General features: G+C 45.7%; 1 pseudogene; it reads left to right on the top strand.

Moving 5' to 3' along the window:
* Window positions 1-4,787: 4,787 nt before the first annotated feature.
* Window positions 4,788-5,060, top strand: LOC140203384 (barrier-to-autointegration factor pseudogene; annotated as a pseudogene).
* Window positions 5,061-9,154: the final 4,094 nt, after the last annotated feature.

Genomic DNA, 9,154 nt, shown 5'->3' with positions numbered 1-9,154 from the left:
ACACACCTCAAAATCCACAATGGACTACCTCAAGAGGTGCAAGCTGAAGGTTTTGCCATGGCCCTCACAGTCCCCCAACCTAAACATCATTGAAAATCTGTGGATAGACCTCAAAAAAGCAGTGCATGCAAGACAGCCCAACAATCTCACAGAACTAGAAGCCCTTTGCAAGGAAGAATGGGCGAATATCCCCCAAACAAGAATTGGAAGACCCTTAGCTGGCTACAGAAAGCATTTACAAGTTGTGATACTTGCCAAAAGGGGTGTTACTACGCACTGACCATGCAGGGTGCCCAAACTTTTGCTTCAGGCCCTTTCCCTCTTTTGTTATTTTGAAACTGTAAAAGATGGAAATAAAAAAGTAATCTTGCTTAAAATATTAAAGAAATGAAATTCTTTAACTTTATGCCTTTTGGAAATCAGTTCATCTTTTACTTGCTTAGCTATTCACAGTAACAGAAATTTTGACCAGTAGTGCCCAAACTTTTGCATGCCACTGTAGCTAGGGTGCCTAAGACTTTTGCACAGGACTGTACTAATTTTATGTATTGCACTGTACTGCTACCACAAAAAAAAAAATCATGACATCTGTGAGTGATGATAAACCTGATTCTGATATGGGTCTCTGTTGGGACTGAGTGTGGGAAGGGGGCAGGGAGAGGGGAATCATGGTTGGGAAAAGTGGAAGGAAGAGGAGAAGGAGTGGGAAGCACCAGAGAGACACTCTGAAATGATCAATAAACCAATTGTTTGCAATCAGGTTTCCTTGCCTGGTATCTCAGGGCTGGGTGTGTCTACATCTCCCCCACTCCCTGGCACTCCCTAGCTCTCCTTCTCTGCCACCTGTCCCACACCCGTCCTGCAGCGCTCCACCCTCACCCTTCCCAACGTCCTTTGCTCCTGCCAGATTTACAAACTCACTCTCCACTCCATGTTGATTAATACAGTCCTGTGTAAAGGTCTTAGGAACTCAAGCTATATTTCTGTACCTGACCTTTACACAGCGACATCCGTACTTTGATTATAAACTTACTTAGAACTTCGAACATCGGATTGATGTCCAACACCAGGTTAGGTGGGGCCCTTGCTCAATGTCTATCAGATGAATGGTTGACTTGACAGCGTAGCAACCCCTTAGCAACTTCCTTGTATACTGGCCCTCTAGCAAAATGACCCTGCAGTCTGTGTCCAAAGGATAAGGACTCAGCGGTTATCTTATGAGATACCTCCTCTACCTGACAATGGCACTGAGTATGTTTGTGGTGTTCAGCTGCTGTAGTCGATCCACTTCAGGATTTGACATGTCGTGTGTTCGGAGATGCTTTTCCGCACACTAATGTTGAAACACGCGGTGATTGGAGATACTGTCGCCTTCCTGTCAGCTTGAAAAAGTCTGAGCATTCTCCCCTGACCTCTCTCATTTACAAACCTTTTTTATCCACAGAACTGCCGCTCACTGGATGTTTCTTTGTTTTTCTCACCATCCTTTGTAAACTCTAGAGAAAATTGTGCAAGAAAATCCCAGGAGATCAGCAGATTCTGAGATACTCAAACCACCCCATCTGGCACCAACAATCATTCCACGGTCAAAGTCACTTAGATCGCATTTCTTCCCCATTCTTATGTTTGGGCTGAATGACAATTGATCGAATCTGAATGTTTTTATGCACTGAGTTGCTGCCACTTGATTGTCTGAATAGATATCTGTATTAATAAGCAGGCATGCAGGCGTAGCTAATAAAATGGCGACTGAGTGTGGGTCATAACCAGGCACCCGCTCACTCCAGTACAGAGATCCCAGCGTGACAGGCAATTCTTCCCATCCAGACACACTGACGTTTACCCAGAAACTAGGATCCTGAGCTTCAGACCTGTCAGGATCGATAGTGTCTGAAAAGGTTGGTGGGCGAGTTGTATTCGTGGGGATGGTATGTTGGTGGTGAGAGTGGGACAGTGAACAGGGATAGCTGGTAGGCAGGGTGTGTCGATCAGGAACGTATGTGCATGGGCAGAGATGGTTGATCGGGGCAGTGTGTTGGTGAGGAGGAATAGTTGTGGACAGTTGGTGGACGGGGGTTAGGGTTGCCAACTTTCTCACTCCCAAATAAGGGACAAAAGTAGCAGTCAAATACGGGACACTTGTGTTCACCCTGAAAAGGACTACCATGACCATGAAGCCTTGCGCGGGCACCTATGTGCGCATGCGTGAACGTGCCGATTATTTTTCTACAAATCAGTTTTGGCTTAATCTTCCCAATCTGTTAAGTGAAACTACATTGTACATACATTATTTCTACTTTATGTAGGCTATGTATTTATCATATCATTCCTGCTTTTACTAAATGTTGGTGTTATTTTAGGTTTTATGTGTTATTTGGTATGATTTGGTAGGTTATTTTTTGGGTCTGGGAACGCTCAAAAATTTTTCCCATATAAATTAATGGTAAACAAACCAATTGCTTCTTTGGCTTACGAACAGTTTCATAGGAACGGTCTACCTTAGCTGGGGAAATATGGGTCAAGGACGGTCCCGTATGGGACAAACCAATTTAAACCAATATACCGGATGTCCTGGCTAATACGGGACAGTTGGCAACCCTAACAGGGGTAGATATGGACAAGGGTATTTGGTTGACAAGTGTACATTGTTGGACAAATGAAGATGGTTGACATGGTTTGTTGGTCGTGGAGGGGTTGGTTGGTGGACAGGAATAGTCAGTAGGCTGGGTGTGTCAATGAGGAGGGTGCGTGGGAGGGCAGGTTTGGTGATTGGGAGGGTGTGTTGGAAAACAGGAGGCCTTAGTGGAGAGGGACAGTTGGTGTTTAGGGTATCTTGCTGGTGAGGGGTAGTTGCTAGACTGGATATGTTGATGGACAGGATGTATAAGTGGGGGAGGGGTTGGTTGATGGACAGGATGTGTAGGTGGGGGTGGTTTGGTTGATAGAAAATATGTGCTGGTAAGCAGGATATGTTGGTGGGGGTAGGATTAGTGATGGACAGGGTGTGTTGGTGGGGGAGGGTTTAGTTGATGGACAGGATATGTTGGTAGGGGAAGGATTTGTTGATGGAGAGGATGTGTTGGTGGAAGAGGCATTAGTTTCTGAACAGGGACTGTTGTTGGGGAAAGGGAAGGGGTTGCTGGAACGGGTGTGTTGGTGGGAGAGGGGTTGATGGACAGGATGTATCTTGGAGGTAAGGGTTTGTTGATGGACAGAATATGTTGGTGGGGGAAGAGTTTATTGATGGACAGCGTGTGTTGATGCGGAGGGGTCATTTTTTGGACAGTATGTGTTGGTTGGGGAGGGGTTAGTTGATGGAAAGATTTTGTTTGGGGAGGGGTTATTTGATGGACAGGCTGTAACTGGTCACTGAATTCACATTTTTCTATCTAGCTATACATCCATCTATCATTTATTATAAATGAAATAATTAATTTACATTAATTGGTTGATCATTGTTGTCAGATATACTGAGATACAATGAAAAGCTTTTGCTTTCCTACCATCCAGACGGAGCCTTCCTTCCATACGTAGATTGCAGTCGTACCAAACGAAAACAGAACGTGGTGTTACATTGACAGTGCAAGGAGACAGATAAAGTGCAAAGGTCATGACCAGGTTACTTGGGAGAACAAGACTTCATCGGAATTGTATAACAAGTCTGCTTGGGAGTCCGATGTCCGATGACAGTGAGGTAGGTGCTCTCACTGACCCTAGTGGTAAGTTTAGTGTCTTCTGCCTGGATGAAGGGTGGGTGTGGTGGGAGAAAGGTAGAATGCCTGGGGTGAACGAGTCCTTCATTACATTGACTGCTTTATGCATGCAGCAAAAAGTCCGTGGAGGGGAGGCTGGTTTTCGGGATTGACAGGACTGTGTAGTGCCACTGTAAGATTAGGGTTCAATGGCTCAATTCCCGCTGCAGAATGTAAGGAGGTTCTAGGTTCTCTTCGTGACTGCATGTGTTTCCTGTGCTCCGCTTTCCCCCCACATTCCGAGCGTACGGTTAGGGTGAGTGAGTTGTGGGCATGCGAGGTTGGAGCAGGAAGCTTGGCGACACTTGCGGGCTGCCCCCAGTACACCCCTCACCGAATTGCTTTGACGTAATGCAATGCATTTCACTGTTTGCTGTTTAGATGAACTCTACATGTGACATCTGAAGGCACTTGAAAAGTTCCATCAACGCTGTCTTCGAAACATCTTAAATATCAGCTGGGAAGATAGAAGGACCAATGTCAGCGTGCTAAATGAAGCAAAAACAACAAGCATTGAAGCCTACGTCATCAAGAACCAACTAAGATGGAGCGGTCCTGTTGTTCGGATGAAAGACAAACGTCTGCCGAGACAAATCTTCTACTCCCAGCTTAAAGAAGGCAAACGTAAAAGAGGCGGACAACAGAAGAGATTCAAAGACGTCTTAAAAGCCAACATGAAGAAATGTAAGATCGACATCAACAATTGGGAAACCAATGCCAAGGACAGGAAACTCTGGCAAGCCATCATCCGAGAAGGAACAGCAACTTTAGATGCCAACAGATGTGCAGAATTAGAAGAAAAGAGAAGAAAATCAAAGCCTGATCTGCCATCTGGAACTACCTGTCCTGAATGCAGAAGAACTTTCAAAGCCAAGATTGGACTCATAAGCCACTTGAGAGCCCATAAGTAGAACAACAGATCGAAGACCATCATCTTCGACCTCGAGGGATAGCCGTGATGACGATATGTGACAAAGCTTCCAAAACATGACAATAACCAGTCAGCGATGAAGTCGAGAGTTAAGAGACTGCGTGATGATTTCAACATCACACAAGCGCAGGAATTTTGTGTCCGAACCAATGGGAAACAAATCAGTTTCTGCCCTGGCTGGAATCGGAGCAACACTTGGAAGAAAACTAGAAGAACAAGGTTTTGATAAGGCCTATGTAGTGCTAGGCCAGTTCCCTGTTCTGAGAAAGGATGATGAATTACTTAAAGACTGGTTGAAAGATCTTTGTGGAGCCAACAGCAGACAAGCTGGACAGTGCGTTTTCTGTTTACAGGAATGGTGCAACGCTTTCCTGTAGTTAATAATCTTGCCTAAAGCATGTATGAAGTTCATTACTTATGATATGGGTTAACAAAGGCGTTCTGAACAAATAAAGAAAAGCAAATCTCAAATTCTTGTTGTGTTGCCCAGTCACCACACCTATCTGCACAGGATGCTTTCTGTGGTGACAATTAGGCAATCCAGCAGAGTAGAGACCTCCGCAGTCCTGCTTGGTTCAGCTGCTGCAGTTCCTGCTGTTGTCTACAATATCTTTCCGATCAGGAAACTTCCTAGGGCATTGCAAAGGAACGAAGTTGACTAACAAGCCAGAAAAAGGCATTATACAATTGAGCACAATCTTGACCAGTGTGGTCGGTTTTAAGCAAGGTCTTGAAGGAATGGAGAGAGGTTGAGAGGTGTCAGGAAGTAATTCCAGAGCTTCAAACCTTAAGGTGTGGTGCAGTGACAGGAAAAAGAAAAAAAAGGCAGAAGGCGGAGTTTGTTTATTTTTTAATTGTATTTAGAGATGCAGACCCTCCCTGCCCAAGGAGCACATGCCACCCAGTTACAGCCATGTGAACAATGAACTGCCTAACCCACATGTCTTTGGAATGTGGGAGGAAACGGGAGCACCCAGAGTCACAGGCAGACCGTACGGTACAGGGATTGTCTTTGGAATGTGGGAGGAAACGGGAGCACCCGGAGTCACGGGCAGACCGTACGGTACAGGCAGTGGCAGGGGTTGAATCTGGGTCGCTGGCACTGTGATAGCTTTATGCAAACTGTGCAGCTCCTTAAAGAAGATTAGCTTTAATTTGTCACATGTATGTAATCAACACATACAGTGAAATGTGTCCTTTGTGCCAACCACCAACACAGTCCGAGGACGTGCTGGTTGCTGTTCGCAGCTGCCGCCATGCCTCTGACAGAGTGTGGCCACATCACAACTTACCAACCCTTATGTTATTTTTTGGAGTGTGGGAGGAAACCAGAGCACCCAGAGGAAGCCTGTGTGGTCAAAAGGAAAACACACCAACTCCTTACAAACAACGACGGGAATTGTACCCAAATCGCTGGCGCCATTACGCTAACCACTATGCCACCATGCCATCCACACCATTCTTGCTGTCTTGTAAGCCTGAATGTGGTTACAGTAGATAGGAAAGGTGAGGCCATGCAGGAATTGGAAGTCTACGTCATGGTGGCACTCAATAAATGTCAGTGTTAATGGGGGTGATGAGTAATCTGGTTTGGGGTGTGCTGGGATGCACATTGCACAACCATAGTGGTGGAAAATCAGAGATGAAGAATGTGCTAGAATGTGCTTGTGACAGCAATTATTGAATACAAATAGCATTAATGTTCCAAAGCCACAAGAAGTTTAACAAAGGCAGCAAAGCCAAACTAAGGGAAAGAAAATTGAAATCATTGAAGTGGACAAAAGAAAGAATTGTTACTGTTGTGGTTTTGACTCAGGAACATATTTCAAATGTACTTGTTTTAAATGATGTGTGGATTCTTGTCTTGTTACAAAATAATGAGAGGCATTGATCATATGGACAGTCAGAGGCTTTTTCCCAGGGCTGAAATGGCTAACACGAGAGGGCACAGTTTTGAGGTGCTTGGAAGTAGGTACAGGGGAGATGTCAGGGTTAAGTTTTTTACGCAGAGAATGGTGAGTGTGTAGAATGGGCTGCTGGTGACGGTGGTGGAGGCAGAAACAATAGAGTCTTTTAAGAGACTCCTGGATAGGTACGTGGAGCTCAGAAAAATAGAGGGCTATGTGTAACCCTAGGTAATTTCTTAGGTAAGGACATATTCGGTACAGCTTTGTGGGCTGAAGGGCCTGTATTGTGCTGTAGATTTTCTATGTTTCTATGTTATACTTGTCAAGTCAAGTATGGTGTTTTCCTAGGGGGTATTACCTTAACGAAGACTGTTTAACGTGGGGAGGCAGGTGCATGGGCAGCCAGCACACAGAACTTGACAGACCAGGGTCAGAAAAGCAAGACAAATGAAGACCCTTTCCCTGCTGCATCTTTCCTCCCCCTTCACTGCCGTTGAAATGTGCCATCATCTTCTGCCAGCTCCACCGCTGCGGTCTTGCTCGAATCACACCTTGTCTGGAACCTTCCCATTGACGCTGGGTGATCCTGCCAGGAGCTGAGCTCCAGACGGCATCACTCTCAGGATCTCACAAAGTCCTGAGCCTCTCCACCACGACAAGGTGATGATCCTTGGATAAGTGTTCTTGTGGTAGCCAGAAGATTCCTGTACAATAGTTATTTCAGTTACACAGACTCCAGTTGATTGAAAGCATAAGCGAGGAGTATTGGTTCTACTGTTTGTTTGTGAGTGATGGAAGTTGTCAATACAGTGAGTTCTATCTGTACAGAGATCGATTCAATCTGCACGTCCAGACCTTGTATATGTTTGCACCCAAGTGGATTTTCTCCTTCACAGGTGTGATCCTTCTCCATCAGATGCCAAAAGCCCCAAGATTGCCCGACATAGAAACCCCGGGATTCTCCTACATAGAAACCCCAGGATTGTTCTACATAGAAACCCCAGGAGTGTCCTACATAGAAACCCCAGGATTGTCCTACATAGAAGCCCCAGGAGTGTCCTACATAGAAACCCCAGGAGAGTCCTACATAGAAAGCCCAGGATTGTCCTACATAAAAACCCCGGGATTGTCTGGCATAGAAACCCCAGGATTGTCCTACATAAAAACCCCGGGATTTTCCTGCATAGAAACCCCAGGATTGTTCTACATAAAAACCCCGGGATTGTCCTACATAGAAACCCCAGGATTGTCCTACATAAAAACCCCAGGACTGGTCTACATAGAAACCCCGGGATTGTCCTACATAAAAACCCCAGGACTGGTCTACATAGAAACCCCAGGATTGTCCTACATAGAAACCCCAGGGTTGTCCTACATAGAAACCCCAGGATTGTCCTACATAGAAACCCCGGGATTGTCCTACATAGAAACCCCAGGATTGTCCTACATAAAAACCCTGGGATAGTCCTGCATAGAAACCCCAGGATTGTCCTACATAGAAACACCAGGATTGTCCTACATAAAAACCCCGGGATTGTCTGACATAGAAATCCCGGGATTTTCCTGCATAGAAACCCCGGGATTTTCCTGCATACAAACCCCAGGAGTGTCCTACATAGAAACCCCGGGATTGTCCTACATAGAAACCCCGGGACTGTCCTACATAGAAACCCCGGGATTGTCCTACATAGAAACCCCGGGATTGTCCTACATAGAAACCTCGGGATTGTCCTGCATAGAAACCCCAGGATTGTCCTACATAGACACCCCGGATTGTCCTACATAGAAACCCTGGGATTGTCCTACATAAAAACTCCGGGATTGTTCTGCATAGAAACCCCAGGACTGTCCTACATAGAAACCCCAGGATTGTCTTACATAAAAATCCCGGGATTGTCCGACATAGAAACCCCAGGATCTTCCTGCATAGAAACTCCGGGACTTTCCTGCATAGAAACCCCAGGAGTGTCCTACATAGAAACCCCAGGATTGTCCTACATAGAAACCCTGGGAATGTCCTACATAGAAACCCCGGGATTGTCCTACATAGAAACCCCAGGGTTGTCCTACATAGAAACCCCAGGATTGTCCTACATAGAACCCCGGGATTGTCCTACATAGAAAACTCAGGATTGTCCTACATAGAAACCCCGGGATTGTCCTACATAGAAACCCCAGGATTGTCCTATATAGAAACCCCGGGATTGTCCTACATATGAACCCCAGGATCGTCCTACATAGAAACACCGGGATTTTCCTGCATAGAAACCCCGGGATTGTCCTACTTAGAAACCCCGGGATTGTCCTACATAGAAACCCCAGGATTGTCCTACATAGAACCCCAGGATTTTCCTGCATAGAAACCCCAGGATTGTCCTACATAAAAACCCCGGGATTGTCCTGCATAGAAACCCCAGGATTGTCCTACATAAAAACCCCAGGATTGTCCTACATAGGAACCCCAGGATTGTTCTACATAGAAAACATCCAATCCAGATGCATCACAGCTTTGTACAGTAACTGTTCTGCCTGAGATTGCAAGATATTGCAGAGAGTTGTGGATG

The sequence above is a fragment of the Mobula birostris genome, chromosome 9, assembly GCF_030028105.1.
Source record: "Mobula birostris isolate sMobBir1 chromosome 9, sMobBir1.hap1, whole genome shotgun sequence".
NCBI classification, from domain to species: Eukaryota; Metazoa; Chordata; class Chondrichthyes; order Myliobatiformes; family Myliobatidae; genus Mobula; species Mobula birostris.
Note: the sequence above shows the minus strand (reverse complement) of the source record. Positions and strands in the feature narration are given on the sequence as shown.